Source organism: Oncorhynchus mykiss, chromosome 9, assembly GCF_057628025.1.
Source record: "Oncorhynchus mykiss isolate SJ-2025 chromosome 9, ASM5762802v1, whole genome shotgun sequence".
In the NCBI taxonomy this organism is placed as follows: Eukaryota; Metazoa; Chordata; class Actinopteri; order Salmoniformes; family Salmonidae; genus Oncorhynchus; species Oncorhynchus mykiss.
In genome coordinates this window covers 2,390,951-2,407,840 of record NC_143030.1, presented here as the reverse complement: position 1 = coordinate 2,407,840, position 16,890 = coordinate 2,390,951, and the positions used below count along the sequence as shown (strand labels likewise).

The window sequence follows — 16,890 nt, the reverse complement described above, 5'->3', positions numbered from 1 at the left end:
GAACAAGAACACATTACTAGTCAGGTTAGATGTAGAGGACATTACTAGTCAGGTTAGATGTAGAGTTATATACTGTAGAACTAGAGGACATTACTAGTCAGGTAAGATGTAGAGTTATATACTGTAGAACAAGAGGACATTACTAGTCAGGTTTGATGTAGAGTTATATACTGGAGAACAAGAGGACATTACTAGTCAGGTTAGATGTAGAGTTATATACTGTAGAACAAGAGGACATTACTAGTCAGGTTAGATGTAGAGGACATTACTAGTCAGGTTAGATGTAGAGGACATTACTAGTCAGGTTAGATGTAGAGGACATTACTAGTCAGGTTAGATGTAGAGGACATTACTAGTCAGGTTAGATGTAGAGTTATATACTGTAGAACAAGAGGACATTACTAGTCAGGTTAGATGTAGAGTTATATACTGTAGAACAAGAGGACATTACTAGTCAGGTTAGATGTAGAGGACATTACTAGTCAGGTTAGATGTAGAGTTATATACTGTAGAACTAGAGGACATTACTAGTCAGGTTAGATGTAGAGGACATTACTAGTCAGGTTAGATGTAGAGGACATTACTAGTCAGGTTAGATGTAGAGTTATATACTGTAGAACAAGAGGACATTACTAGTCAGGTTAGATGTAGAGGACATTACTAGTCAGGTTAGATGTAGAGTTATATACTATAGAACAAGAGGACATTACTAGTCAGGTTTGATGTAGAGTTATATACTGTAGAACAAGAGGACATTACTAGTCAGGTCAGATGTAAAGTTATATACTGTAGAGCAAGAGGACATTACTAGTCAGGTTAGATGTAGAGGACATTACTAGTCAGGTTAGATGTAGAGGACATTACTAGTCAGGTTAGATGTAGAGTTATATACTGTAGAACAAGAGGACATTACTAGTCAGGTTAGACGTAGAGGACATTACTAGTTAGGTTAGATGTAGAGTTATATACTGTAGAACAAGAGGACATTACTAGTCAGGTTAGATGTAGAGTTATATACTGTAGAACAAGAGGACATTACTAGTCAGGTTAGATGTAGAGTTATATACTGTAGAACAAGAGGACATTACTAGTCAGGTTAGATGTAGAGGACATTACTACTCAGGTTAGATGTAGAGGACATTACTAGTCAGCTTAGATGTAGAGTTATATACTGTAGAACAAGAGGACATTACTAGTCAGGTTAGATGTAGAGTTATATACTGTAGAACAAGAGGACATTACTAGTCAGGTTAGATGTAGAGTTATATACTATAGAACAAGAGGACATTACTAGTCAGGTTTGATGTAGAGTTATATACTGTAGAACAAGAGGACATTACTAGTCAGGTTAGATGTAGAGTTATATACTGTAGAACAAGAGGACATTACTAGTCAGGTTAGATGTAGAGGACATTACTAGTCAGGTTAGATGTAGAGGACATTACTAGTCAGGTTAGATGTAGAGGACATTACTAGTCAGGTTAGATGTAGAGTTATATACTGTAGAACAAGAGGACATTACTAGTCAGGTTAGATGTAGAGTTATATACTGTAGAACAAGAGGACATTACTAGTCAGGTTAGATGTAGAGGACATTACTAGTCAGGTTAGATGTAGAGTTATATACTGTAGAACAAGAGGACATTACTAGTCAGGTTAGATGTAGAGTTATATACTGTAGAACAAGAGGACATTACTAGTCAGGTTAGACGTAGAGGACATTACTAGTTAGGTTAGATGTAGAGTTATATACTGTAGAACAAGAGGACATTACTAGTCAGGTTAGATGTAGAGTTATATACTGTAGAACAAGAGGACATTACTAGTCAGGTTAGATGTAGAGTTATATACTGTAGAACAAGAGGACATTACTAGTCAGGTTAGATGTAGAGGACATTACTACTCAGGTTAGATGTAGAGGACATTACTAGTCAGCTTAGATGTAGAGTTATATACTGTAGAACAAGAGGACATTACTAGTCAGGTTAGATGTAGAGTGATATACTATAGAACAAGAGGAGATTACTAGTCAGGTTAGATGTAGAGGACATTACTAGTCAGGTTAGATGTAGAGGACATCACTAGTCAGGTTAGATGTAGAGTTATATACTGTAGAACAAGAGGACATTACTAGTCAGGTTAGATGTAGAGTTATATACTGTAGAACAAGAGGACATTACTAGTCAGGTTAGATGTAGAGGACATTACTAGTCAGGTTAGATGTAGAGTTATATACTGTAGAACTAGAGGACATTACTAGTCAGGTTAGATGTAGAGTTATATACTGTAGAACAAGAGGACATTACTAGTCAGGTTAGATGTAGAGGACATTACTAGTCAGCTTAGATGTAGAGTTATATACTGTAGAACTAGAGGACATTACTAGTCAGGTTAGATGTAGAGTTATATACTGTAGAACAAGAGGACATTACTAGTCAGGTTAGATGTAGAGTTATATACTGTAGAACAAGAGGACATTACTAGTCAGGTTAGATGTAGAGGACATTACTAGTCAGGTTAGATGTAGAGTTATATACTGTAGAACAAGAGGACATTACTAGTCAGGTTAGATGTAGAGGACATTACTAGTCAGGTTAGATGTAGAGTTATATACTGTAGAACAAGAGGACAATACTAGTCAGGTTAGATGTAGAGGACATTACTAGTCAGGTTAGATGTAGAGTTATATAATGTAGAACAAGAGGACATTACTAGTCAGGTTAGATGTAGAGTTATATACTGTAGAACAAGAGGACATTACTAGTCAGGTTAGATGTAGAGTTATATACTGTAGAACAAGAACACATTACTAGTCAGGTTAGATGTAGAGGACATTACTAGTCAGGTTAGATGTAGAGTTATATACTGTAGAACTAGAGGACATTACTAGTCAGGTAAGATGTAGAGTTATATACTGTAGAACTAGAGGACATTACTAGTCAGGTTAGATGTAGAGTTATATACTGGAGAACAAGAGGACATTACTAGTCAGGTTAGATGTAGAGTTATATACTGTAGAACAAGAGGACATTACTAGTCAGGTTAGATGTAGAGGACATTACTAGTCAGGTTAGATGTAGAGGACATTACTAGTCAGGTTAGATGTAGAGGACATTACTAGTCAGGTTAGATGTAGAGGACATTACTAGTCAGGTTAGATGTAGAGTTATATACTGTAGAACAAGAGGACATTACTAGTCAGGTTAGATGTAGAGTTATATAGTGTAGAACTAGAGGACATTACTAGTCAGGTTAGATGTAGAGTTATATACTGTAGAACAAGAGGACATTACTAGTCAGGTTAGATGTAGAGGACATTACTAGTCAGGTTAGATGTAGAGTTATATACTGTAGAACTAGAGGACATTACTAGTCAGGTTAGATGTAGAGGACATTACTAGTCAGGTTAGATGTAGAGGACATTACTAGTCAGGTTAGATGTAGAGTTATATACTGTAGAACAAGAGGACATTACTAGTCAGGTTAGATGTAGAGGACATTACTAGTCAGGTTAGATGTAGAGTTATATACTATAGAACAAGAGGACATTACTAGTCAGGTTAGATGTAGAGGACATTACTAGTCAGGTTAGATGTAGAGGACATTACTAGTCAGGTTAGATGTAGAGTTATATACTGTAGAACAAGAGGACATTACTAGTCAGGTTTGATGTAGAGTTATATACTGTAGAACAAGAGGACATTACTAGTCAGGTCAGATGTAAAGTTATATACTGTAGAGCAAGAGGACATTACTAGTCAGGTTAGATGTAGAGGACATTACTAGTCAGGTTAGATGTAGAGGACATTACTAGTCAGGTTAGATGTAGAGTTATATACTGTAGAACAAGAGGACATTACTAGTCAGGTTAGATGTAGAGGACATTACTAGTCAGGTTAGATGTAGAGTTATATACTGTAGAACAAGAGGACAATACTAGTCAGGTTAGATGTAGAGGACATTACTAGTCAGGTTAGATGTAGTTATATACTTTAGAACAAGAGGACATTACTAGTCAGGTTAGATGTAGAGTTATATACTGTAGAGCAAGAGGACATTACTAGTCAGGTTAGATGTAGAGGACATTACTAGTCAGGTTAGATGTAGAGGACATTACTAGTCAGGTTAGATGTAGAGTTATATACTGTAGAACAAGAGGACATTACTAGTCAGGTTAGATGTAGAGGACATTACTAGTCAGGTTAGATGTAGAGTTATATACTGTAGAACAAGAGGACATTACTAGTCAGGTTAGATGTAGAGGACATTACTAGTCAGGTTAGATGTAGTTATATACTGTAGAACAAGAGGACATTACTAGTCAGGTTAGATGTAGAGTTATATACTGTAGAACAAGAGGACAATACTAGTCAGGTTAGATGTAGAGGACATTACTAGTCAGGTTAGATGTAGAGTTATATACTGTAGAACAAGAGGAAATTACTAGTCAGGTTAGATGTAGAGTTATATACTGTAGAATAAGAGGACATTACTAGTCAGGTTAGATGGAGAGTTATATACTGTAGAACAAGAGGACATTACTAGTCAGGTTAGATGTAGAGGACATTACTAGTCAGGTTAGATGTAGAGTTATATACTGTAGAACTAGAGGACATTACTAGTCAGGTTAGATGTAGAGTTATATACTGTAGAACTAGAGGACATTACTAGTCAGGTTAGATGTAGAGTTATATACTGTAGAACAAGAGGACATTACTAGTCAGGTTAGATGTAGAGTTATATACTATAGAATAAGAGGACATTACTAGTCAGGTTTGATGTAGAGTTATATACTGTAGAACAAGAGGACATTACTAGTCAGGTTAGATGTAGAGTTATATACTGTAGAACAAGAGGACATTACTAGTCAGGTTAGATGTAGAGGACATTACTAGTCAGGTTAGATGTAGAGTTATATACTATAGAACAAGAGGACATTACTAGTCAGGTTAGATGTAGAGTTATATACTGTAGAACAAGAGGACATTACTAGTCAGGTTAGATGTAGAGTTATATACTGTAGAACAAGAGGACATTACTAGTCAGGTTAGATGTAGAGGACATTACTAGTCAGGTTAGATGTAGAGTTATATACTGTAGAACAAGAGGACATTACTAGTCAGGTTAGATGTAGAGTTATATACTGTAGAACAAGAGGACATTACTAGTCAGGTTAGACGTAGAGGACATTACTAGTTAGGTTAGATGTAGAGTTATATACTGTAGAACAAGAGGACATTACTAGTCAGGTTAGATGTAGAGTTATATACTGTAGAACAAGAGGACATTACTAGTCAGGTTAGATGTAGAGGACATTACTAGTCAGGTTAGATGTAGAGTTATATACTGTAGAACAAGAGGACATTACTAGTCAGGTTAGATGTAGAGGACATTACTACTCAGGTTAGATGTAGAGGACATTACTAGTCAGCTTAGATGTAGAGTTATATACTGTAGAACTAGAGGACATTACTAGTCAGGTTAGATGTAGAGGACATTACTAGTCAGGTTAGATGTAGAGTTATATACTGTAGAACAAGAGGACATTACTACTCAGGTTAGATGTAGAGGACATTACTAGTCAGCTTAGATGTAGAGTTATATACTGTAGAACTAGAGGACATTACTAGTCAGGTTAGATGTAGAGGACATTACTAGTCAGGTTAGATGTAGAGTTATTTACTATAGAACAAGAGGACATTACTAGTCAGGTTAGATGTAGAGTTATATACAGTAGAACAAGAGGACATTACTAGTCAGGTTAGATGTAGAGTTATATACTGTAGAACAAGAGGACATTACTAGTCAGGTTAGATGTAGAGGACATTACTAGTCAGGTTAGATGTGGAGTTATATACTGTAGAACAAGAGGACATTACTAGTCAGGTTAGATGTAGAGTTATATACTGTAGAACAAGAGGACATTACTAGTCAGGTTAGATGTAGAGGACATTACTAGTCAGGTTAGATGTAGTTATATACTGTAGAACAAGAGGACATTACTAGTCAGGTTAGATGAAGAGGACATTACTAGTCAGGTTAGATGTAGAGTTATATACTGTAGAACAAGAGGACAATACTAGTCAGGTTAGATGTAGAGGACATTACTAGTCAGGTTAGATGTAGTTATATACTGTAGAACAAGAGGACATTACTAGTCAGGTTAGATGTAGAGTTATATACTGTAGAACAAAAGGACAATACTAGTCAGGTTAGATGTAGAGGACATATACTGTAGAACTAGAGAACATTACTAGTCAGGTTAGATGTAGAGTTATATACTGTAGAACTAGAGGACATTACTAGTCAGGTTAGATGTAGAGTTATATACTGTAGAACAAGAGGACATTACTAGTCAGGTTAGATGTAGAGGACATTACTAGTCAGGTTAGATGTAGAGTTATATACTGTAAAACAAGAGGACATTACTAGTCAGGTTAGATGTAGAGTTATATACTGTAGAACTAGAGGACATTACGAGTCAGGTTAGATGTAGAGTTATATACTGTAGAACAAGAGGACATTACTAGTCAGGTTAGATGTAGAGGACATTACTAGTCAGGTTAGATGTAGAGTTATATACTGTAGAACAAGAGGACATTACTAGTCAGGTTAGATGTAGAGTTATATACTGTAGAACTAGAGGACATTACTAGTCAGGTTAGATGTAGAGTTATATACTGTAGAACAAGAGGACATTACTAGTCAGGTTAGATGTAGAGGACATTACTAGTCAGGTTAGATGTAGAGGACATTACTAGTCAGGTTAGATGTAGAGTTATATACTGTAGAACAAGAGGACATTACTAGTCAGGTTAGATGTAGAGTTATATACTGTAGAACAAGAGGACATTACTAGTCAGGTTAGATGTAGAGGACATTACTAGTCAGGTTAGATGTAGAGTTATATACTGTAGAACAAGAGGACATTACTAGTCAGGTTAGATGTAGAGGACATTACTAGTCAGGTTAGATGTAGAGGGCATTACTAGTCAGGTTAGATGTAGAGGACATTACTAGTCAGGTTAGATGTAGAGGACATTACTAGTCAGGTTAGATGTAGAGTTATATACTGTAGAACTAGAGGACATTACTAGTCAGGTTAGATGTAGAGTTATATACTGTAGAACAAGAGGACATTACTAGTCAGGTTAGAAGTAGAGTTATATACTGTAGAACAAGAGGACATTACTAGTCAGGTTAGATGTAGAGGACATTACTAGTCAGGTTAGATGTAGAGGACATTACTAGTCAGGTTAGATGTAGAGTTATATACTGTAGAACAAGAGGACATTACTAGTCAGGTCAGATGTAGAGTTATATACTGTAGAACAAGAGGGCATTACTAGTCAGGTTAGATGTAGAGGACATTACTAGTCAGGTTAGATGTAGAGTTATATACTGTAGAACAATAGGACATTCCTAGTCAGGTTAGATGTAGAGGACATTACTAGTCAGGTTAGATGTAGAGGGCATTACTAGTCAGGTTAGATGTAGAGGACATTACTAGTCAGGTTAGATGTAGAGGACATTACTAGTCAGGTTAGATGTAGAGTTATATACTGTAGAACAAGAGGACATTACTAGTCAGGTTAGTAGTAGAGTTATATACTGTAGAACAAGAGGACATTACTAGTCAGGTTAGATGTAGAGTTATATACTGTAGAACAAGAGGACATTACTAGTCAGGTTAGATGTAGAGGACATTACTAGTCAGGTTAGATGGAGAGGACATTACTAGTCAGGTTAGATGTAGAGGACATTACTAGTCAGGTTAGATGTAGAGGGCATTACTAGTCAGGTTAGATGTAGAGGACATTACTAGTCAGGTTAGATGGAGAGGACATTACTAGTCCGGTTAGATGTAGAGGACATTACTAGTCAGGTTAGATGGAGAGGACATTACTAGTCAGGTTAGATGTAGAGGACATTACTAGTCAGGTTAGATGTAGAGGGCATTACTAGTCAGGTTAGATGTAGAGGACATTACTAGTCAGGTTAGATGGAGAGGACATTACTAGTCAGGTTAGATGTAGAGGGCATTACTAGTCAGGTTAGATGTAGAGGACATTACTAGTCAGGTTAGATGTAGAGGACATTACTAGTCAGGTTAGATGTAGAGGACATTACTAGTCAGGTTAGATGTAGAGTTATATACTGTAGAACTAGAGGACATTACTAGTCAGGTTAGATGTAGAGTTATATACTGTAGAACAAGAGGACATTACTAGTCAGGTTAGATGTAGAGGACATTACTAGTCAGGTTAGATGTAGAGGATATTACTAGTCAGGTTAGATGTAGAGGACATTACTAGTCAGGTTAGATGTAGAGTTATATACTGTAGAACAAGAGGACATTACTAGTCAGGTTAGATGTAGAGGACATTACTAGTCAGGTTAGATGTAGAGGACATTACTAGTCAGGTTAGATGTAGTGTTATATACTGTAGAACAAGAGGACATTACTAGTCAGGTTAGATGTAGAGGATATTACTAGTCAGGTTAGATGTAGAGTTATATACTGTAGGACAAGAGGACATTACTAGTCAGGTTAGATGTAGAGGACATTACTAGTCAGGTTAGATGTAGAGTTATATACTGTAGAACAAGAGGACATTAATAGTCAGGTTAGATGTAGAGGACATTACTAGTCAGGTTAGATGTAGAGTTATATACTGTAGGGCAAGAGGACATTACTAGTCAGGTTAGATGTAGAGGACATTACTAGTCAGCTTAGATGTAGAGTTATATACTGTAGAACTAGAGGACATTACTAGTCAGGTTAGATGTAGAGTTATATACTGTAGAACAAGAGGACATTACTAGTCAGGTTAGATGTAGAGTTATATACTGTAGAACAAGAGGACATTACTAGTCAGGTTAGATGTAGAGGACATTACTAGTCAGGTTAGATGTAGAGTTATATACTGTAGAACAAGAGGACATTACTAGTCAGGTTAGATGGAGAGTTATATACTGTAGAACTAGAGGACATTACTAGTCAGGTTAGATGTAGAGTTATATACTATCGAACAAGAGGACATTACTAGTCAGGTTAGATGTAGAGGACATTACTAGTCAGGTTAGATGTAGAGGACATTACTAGTCAGGTTAGATGTAGAGGACATTACTAGTCAGGTTAGATGTAGAGTTATATACTGTAGAACAAGAGGACATTACTAGTCAGGTTAGATGTAGAGGACATTACTAGTCAGGTTAGATGTAGAGGGCATTACTAGTCAGGTTAGATGTAGAGGACATTACTAGTCAGGTTAGATGTAGAGGACATTACTAGTCAGGTTAGATGTAGAGTTATATACTGTAGAACAAGAGGACATTACTAGTCAGGTTAGAAGTAGAGTTATATACTGTAGAACAAGAGGACATTACTAGTCAGGTTAGATGTAGAGGACATTACTAGTCAGGTTAGATGTAGAGTTATATACTGTAGAACAAGAGGACATTACTAGTCAGGTTAGATGTAGAGGACATTACTAGTCAGGTTAGATGTAGAGGGCATTACTAGTCAGGTTAGATGTAGAGGACATTACTAGTCAGGTTAGATGTAGAGGACATTACTAGTCAGGTTAGATGTAGAGTTATATACTGTAGAACTAGAGGACATTACTAGTCAGGTTAGATGTAGAGTTATATACTGTAGAACAAGAGGACATTACTAGTCAGGTTAGAAGTAGAGTTATATACTGTAGAACAAGAGGACATTACTAGTCAGGTTAGATGTAGAGGACATTACTAGTCAGGTTAGATGTAGAGGACATTACTAGTCAGGTTAGATGTAGAGTTATATACTGTAGAACAAGAGGACATTACTAGTCAGGTCAGATGTAGAGTTATATACTGTAGAACAAGAGGGCATTACTAGTCAGGTTAGATGTAGAGGACATTACTAGTCAGGTTAGATGTAGAGTTATATACTGTAGAACAATAGGACATTCCTAGTCAGGTTAGATGTAGAGGACATTACTAGTCAGGTTAGATGTAGAGGGCATTACTAGTCAGGTTAGATGTAGAGGACATTACTAGTCAGGTTAGATGTAGAGGACATTACTAGTCAGGTTAGATGTAGAGTTATATACTGTAGAACAAGAGGACATTACTAGTCAGGTTAGTAGTAGAGTTATATACTGTAGAACAAGAGGACATTACTAGTCAGGTTAGATGTAGAGTTATATACTGTAGAACAAGAGGACATTACTAGTCAGGTTAGATGTAGAGGACATTACTAGTCAGGTTAGATGGAGAGGACATTACTAGTCAGGTTAGATGTAGAGGACATTACTAGTCAGGTTAGATGTAGAGGGCATTACTAGTCAGGTTAGATGTAGAGGACATTACTAGTCAGGTTAGATGGAGAGGACATTACTAGTCCGGTTAGATGTAGAGGACATTACTAGTCAGGTTAGATGGAGAGGACATTACTAGTCAGGTTAGATGTAGAGGACATTACTAGTCAGGTTAGATGTAGAGGGCATTACTAGTCAGGTTAGATGTAGAGGACATTACTAGTCAGGTTAGATGGAGAGGACATTACTAGTCAGGTTAGATGTAGAGGGCATTACTAGTCAGGTTAGATGTAGAGGACATTACTAGTCAGGTTAGATGTAGAGGACATTACTAGTCAGGTTAGATGTAGAGGACATTACTAGTCAGGTTAGATGTAGAGTTATATACTGTAGAACTAGAGGACATTACTAGTCAGGTTAGATGTAGAGTTATATACTGTAGAACAAGAGGACATTACTAGTCAGGTTAGATGTAGAGGACATTACTAGTCAGGTTAGATGTAGAGGATATTACTAGTCAGGTTAGATGTAGAGGACATTACTAGTCAGGTTAGATGTAGAGTTATATACTGTAGAACAAGAGGACATTACTAGTCAGGTTAGATGTAGAGGACATTACTAGTCAGGTTAGATGTAGAGGACATTACTAGTCAGGTTAGATGTAGTGTTATATACTGTAGAACAAGAGGACATTACTAGTCAGGTTAGATGTAGAGGATATTACTAGTCAGGTTAGATGTAGAGTTATATACTGTAGGACAAGAGGACATTACTAGTCAGGTTAGATGTAGAGGACATTACTAGTCAGGTTAGATGTAGAGTTATATACTGTAGAACAAGAGGACATTAATAGTCAGGTTAGATGTAGAGGACATTACTAGTCAGGTTAGATGTAGAGTTATATACTGTAGGGCAAGAGGACATTACTAGTCAGGTTAGATGTAGAGGACATTACTAGTCAGCTTAGATGTAGAGTTATATACTGTAGAACTAGAGGACATTACTAGTCAGGTTAGATGTAGAGTTATATACTGTAGAACAAGAGGACATTACTAGTCAGGTTAGATGTAGAGTTATATACTGTAGAACAAGAGGACATTACTAGTCAGGTTAGATGTAGAGGACATTACTAGTCAGGTTAGATGTAGAGTTATATACTGTAGAACAAGAGGACATTACTAGTCAGGTTAGATGGAGAGTTATATACTGTAGAACTAGAGGACATTACTAGTCAGGTTAGATGTAGAGTTATATACTATCGAACAAGAGGACATTACTAGTCAGGTTAGATGTAGAGGACATTACTAGTCAGGTTAGATGTAGAGGACATTACTAGTCAGGTTAGATGTAGAGGACATTACTAGTCAGGTTAGATGTAGAGTTATATACTGTAGAACAAGAGGACATTACTAGTCAGGTTAGATGTAGAGGACATTACTAGTCAGGTTAGATGTAGAGGGCATTACTAGTCAGGTTAGATGTAGAGGACATTACTAGTCAGGTTAGATGTAGAGGACATTACTAGTCAGGTTAGATGTAGAGTTATATACTGTAGAACAAGAGGACATTACTAGTCAGGTTAGAAGTAGAGTTATATACTGTAGAACAAGAGGACATTACTAGTCAGGTTAGATGTAGAGGACATTACTAGTCAGGTTAGATGTAGAGGACATTACTAGTCAGGTTAGATGTAGAGTTATATACTGTAGAACAAGAGGACATTACTAGTCAGGTCAGATGTAGAGTTATATACTGTAGAACAAGAGGGCATTACTAGTCAGGTTAGATGTAGAGGACATTACTAGTCAGGTTAGATGTAGAGTTATATACTGTAGAACAATAGGACATTCCTAGTCAGGTTAGATGTAGAGGACATTACTAGTCAGGTTAGATGTAGAGGGCATTACTAGTCAGGTTAGATGTAGAGGACATTACTAGTCAGGTTAGATGTAGAGGACATTACTAGTCAGGTTAGATGTAGAGTTATATACTGTAGAACAAGAGGACATTACTAGTCAGGTTAGTAGTAGAGTTATATACTGTAGAACAAGAGGACATTACTAGTCAGGTTAGATGTAGAGTTATATACTGTAGAACAAGAGGACATTACTAGTCAGGTTAGATGTAGAGGACATTACTAGTCAGGTTAGATGGAGAGGACATTACTAGTCAGGTTAGATGTAGAGGACATTACTAGTCAGGTTAGATGTAGAGGGCATTACTAGTCAGGTTAGATGTAGAGGACATTACTAGTCAGGTTAGATGGAGAGGACATTACTAGTCCGGTTAGATGTAGAGGACATTACTAGTCAGGTTAGATGGAGAGGACATTACTAGTCAGGTTAGATGTAGAGGACATTACTAGTCAGGTTAGATGTAGAGGGCATTACTAGTCAGGTTAGATGTAGAGGGCATTACTAGTCAGGTTAGATGGAGAGGACATTACTAGTCAGGTTAGATGTAGAGGGCATTACTAGTCAGGTTAGATGTAGAGGACATTACTAGTCAGGTTAGATGTAGAGGACATTACTAGTCAGGTTAGATGTAGAGGACATTACTAGTCAGGTTAGATGTAGAGTTATATACTGTAGAACTAGAGGACATTACTAGTCAGGTTAGATGTAGAGTTATATACTGTAGAACAAGAGGACATTACTAGTCAGGTTAGATGTAGAGGACATTACTAGTCAGGTTAGATGTAGAGGATATTACTAGTCAGGTTAGATGTAGAGGACATTACTAGTCAGGTTAGATGTAGAGTTATATACTGTAGAACAAGAGGACATTACTAGTCAGGTTAGATGTAGAGGACATTACTAGTCAGGTTAGATGTAGAGGACATTACTAGTCAGGTTAGATGTAGTGTTATATACTGTAGAACAAGAGGACATTACTAGTCAGGTTAGATGTAGAGGATATTACTAGTCAGGTTAGATGTAGAGTTATATACTGTAGGACAAGAGGACATTACTAGTCAGGTTAGATGTAGAGGACATTACTAGTCAGGTTAGATGTAGAGTTATATACTGTAGAACAAGAGGACATTAATAGTCAGGTTAGATGTAGAGGACATTACTAGTCAGGTTAGATGTAGAGTTATATACTGTAGGGGCAAGAGGACATTACTAGTCAGGTTAGATGTAGAGGACATTACTAGTCAGGTTAGTTGTAGAGTTATATACTGTAGAACAAGAGGACATTACTAGTCAGGTTATATGTAGAGTTATATACTGTAGAACTAGAGGACATTACTAGTCAGCTTAGATGTAGAGTTATATACTGTAGAACTAGAGGACATTACTAGTCAGGTTAGTTGTAGAGTTATATACTGTAGAACAAGAGGACATTACTAGTCAGGTTAGATGTAGAGTTATATACTGTAGAACAAGAGGACATTACTAGTCAGGTTAGATGTAGAGGACATTACTAGTCAGGTCAGATGTAGAGTTATATACTGTAGAACAAGAGGACATTACTAGTCAGGTTAGATGTAGAGGACATTACTAGTCAGGTTAGATGTAGAGGACATTACTAGTCAGGTTAGATGTAGAGTTATATACTGTAGAACAAGAGGACATTACTAGTCAGGTTAGATGTAGAGTTATATACTGTAGAACAAGAGGACATTACTAGTCAGGTTAGATGTAGAGGACATTACTAGTCAGGTTAGATGTAGAGGACATTACTAGTCAGGTTAGATGTAGAGTTATATACTGTAGAACAAGAGGACATTACTTGTCAGGTTAGATGGAGAGTTATATACTGTAGAACTAGAGGACATTACTAGTCAGGTTAGATGTAGAGTTATATACTATCGAACAAGAGGACATTACTAGTCAGGTTAGATGTAGAGGACATTACTAGTCAGGTTAGATGTAGAGGACATTACTAGTCAGGTTAGATGTAGAGTTATATACTGTAGAACAAGAGGACATTACTAGTCAGGTTAGATGTAGAGTTATATACTGTAGAACAAGAAGACATTACTAGTCATGTTAGATGTAGAGGACATTACTAGTCAGGTTAGATATAGATGTAGAGTTATATACTGTAGAACAAGAGCCTGGTTCCTCTGGTCTACCCAGTATAGCCAGTAGAGGACTGGTCACCCCTCAGAGCCTGGTTCCACTCTACCCAGTACAGCCAGTAGAGGACTGGTCACCCCTCAGAGCCTGGTTCCTCTGGTTCTACCCAGTACAGCCAGTAGAGGACTGGTCACCCCTCAGAGCCTGGTTCCTCTGGTTCTACCCAGTACAGCCAGTAGAGGACTGGTCACCCCTCAGAGCCTGGTTCCTCTCTACCCAGTAGAGGACTGGTCACCCCTCAGAGCCTGGTTCCTATCTACCCAGTACTGCCAGTAGAGGACTGGTCATCCCTCAGAGCCTGGTTCCTATCTACCCAGTACAGCCAGTAGAGGACTGGTCATCCCTCAGAGCCTGGTTCCTCTCTACCCAGTACAGTCAGCAGAGGACTGGTCACCCATCAGAGCCTGGTTCCTCTGGTCTACCCAGTACAGCCAGTAGAGGACTGGTCACCCCTCAGTGCCTGGTTCCTCTGGTCTACCCAGTACAGTCAATAGAGGACTGGTCACCCCTCAGAGCCTGGTTCCTCTCTACCCAGTACAGCCAGTAGATGACTGGTCACCCCTCAGAGCCTGGTTGCTCTCTACCCAGTACAGCCAGTAGAGGCCTGGTTACCCCTCAGAGCCTGGTGCCTCTGGTCTACCCAGTACAGCCAGTAGATGACTGGTCACCCCTCAGAGCCTGGTTCCTCTGGTCTACCCAGTACAGACAGTTGAGGACTGGTCACCCCTCAGAGCCTGGTTCCTCTCTACCCAGTACAGTCAGTAGAGGACTGGTGACCCCTCAGAGCCTGGTTCCTCTCTACCCAATACAGTCAGTAGAGGACTGGTCACCCCTCAGAGCCTGTTCCTCTGGTCTACCCAGTACAGCCAGTTGAGGACTGGTCACCCCTCAGAGCCTGGTTCCTCTCTACCCAGTACAGTCAGTAGAGGACTGGTCACCCCTCAGAGCCTGGTTCCTCTCTACCCAGTACAGCCAGTAGAGGCCTGGTTACCCCTCAGAGCCTGGTGCCTCTGGTCTACCCAGTACAGCCAGTAGATGACTGGTCACCCCTCAGAGCCTGGTTCCTCTGGTCTACCCAGTACAGACAGTTGAGGACTGGTCACCCCTCAGAGCCTGGTTCCTCTCTACCCAGTACAGTCAGTAGAGGACTGGTCACCCCTCAGAGCCTGGTTCCTCTCTACCCAGTAGAGTCAGTAGAGGACTGGTCACCCCTCAGAGCCTGTTCCTCTGGTCTACCCAGTACAGCCAGTTGAGGACTGGTCACCCCTCAGAGCCTGGTTCCTCTCTACCCAGTACAGTCAGTAGAGGACTGGTCACCCCTCAGAGCCTGGTTCCTCTCTACCCAGTACAGTCAGTAGAGGACTGGTCATCCCTCAGAGCCTGGTTCCTCTCCACCCAGTACAGCCAGTAGAGGACTGGTCACCCCTCAGAGCCTGGTTCCTCTCTACCCAGTACAGCCAGTAGAGGACTGGTCACCCCTCAGAGCCTGGTTCCTCTCTACCCAGTACAGTCAGTAGAGGACTGGTCATCCCTCAGAGCCTGGTTCCTCTCCACCCAGTACAGCTAGTAGAGGACTGGTCACCTCTGAGAGCCTGGTTACTCTGGTCTACCCAGTACAACCAGTAGAGGACTGGTCACCCCTCAGAGCCTGGTTCCTCTGGTCTACCCAGTACAGCCAGTAGAGGACTGGTCACCCCTCAGAGCCTGGTTCATCTGGTTCTACCCAGTACAGCCAGTAGAGGACTGGTCACCCCTCAGAGCCTGGTTCCTCTCTACCCAGTAGAGGACTGGTCACCCCTCAGAGCCTGGTTCCTCTCTACCCAGTACAGCCAGTAGAGGACTGGTCATCCCTCAGAGCCTGCTTCCTATCTACCCAGTACAGCCAGTAGAGGACTGGTCATCCCTCAGAGCCTGGTTCCTCTCTACCCAGTACAGTCAGCAGAGGACTGGTCACCCCACAGAGCCTGGTTCCTCTGGTCTACCCAGTACAGCCAGTAGAGGACTGGTCACCCCTCAGAGCCTGGTTGCTCTCTACCCAGTACAGCCAGTAGAGGACTGGTCACCCCTCAGAGCCTGGTTCCTCTCTACCCAGTACAGCCAGAAGAGGACTGTTCACCCCTCAGAGCCTGGTTCCTCTGGTCTACCCATTACAGCCAGTAGAGGACTGGTCACCCCTCAGAACCTGGTTCCTCTCTACCCAGTACAGCCAGTAGAGGACTGGTCACCCCTCAGAGCCTGGTTCCACTCTACCCAGTACAGTCAGTAGAGGACTGGTCACCCCTCAGAGCCTGGTTCCACTCTACCCAGTACAGTCAGTAGAGGACTGGTCACCCCTCAGAGCCTGGTTCCTCTGGTCTACCCAGTACAGTCAGTAGAGGACTGGTCACCCCTCAGAGCCTGGTTCCACTCTACCCAGTACAGTCAGTAGAGGACTGGTCACCCCTCAGAGCCTGGTTCCACTCTACCCAGTACAGCCAGTAGAGGACTGGTCACCCCTCAGA

At 39.7% G+C, this 16,890-nt stretch overlaps 1 protein-coding gene and 1 long non-coding RNA gene across 2 annotated transcripts in view; one reads left to right on the top strand and one right to left on the bottom strand.

Annotated features, from left to right (window-relative positions):
* The window catches only part of LOC149980702 (uncharacterized), a 90,134-nt gene that overhangs the window by 39,097 nt on the left and 34,147 nt on the right, over positions 1–16,890 (bottom strand). The gene's annotated exons all lie outside the window — the stretch shown is intronic.
* LOC149980703 (uncharacterized) lies at positions 7,276–10,164 on the top strand. The gene is made up of 3 exons (XR_016482995.1): positions 7,276–7,381; positions 8,082–9,558; positions 9,916–10,164. It is a non-coding gene; the product is annotated as an uncharacterized LOC149980703 (long non-coding RNA).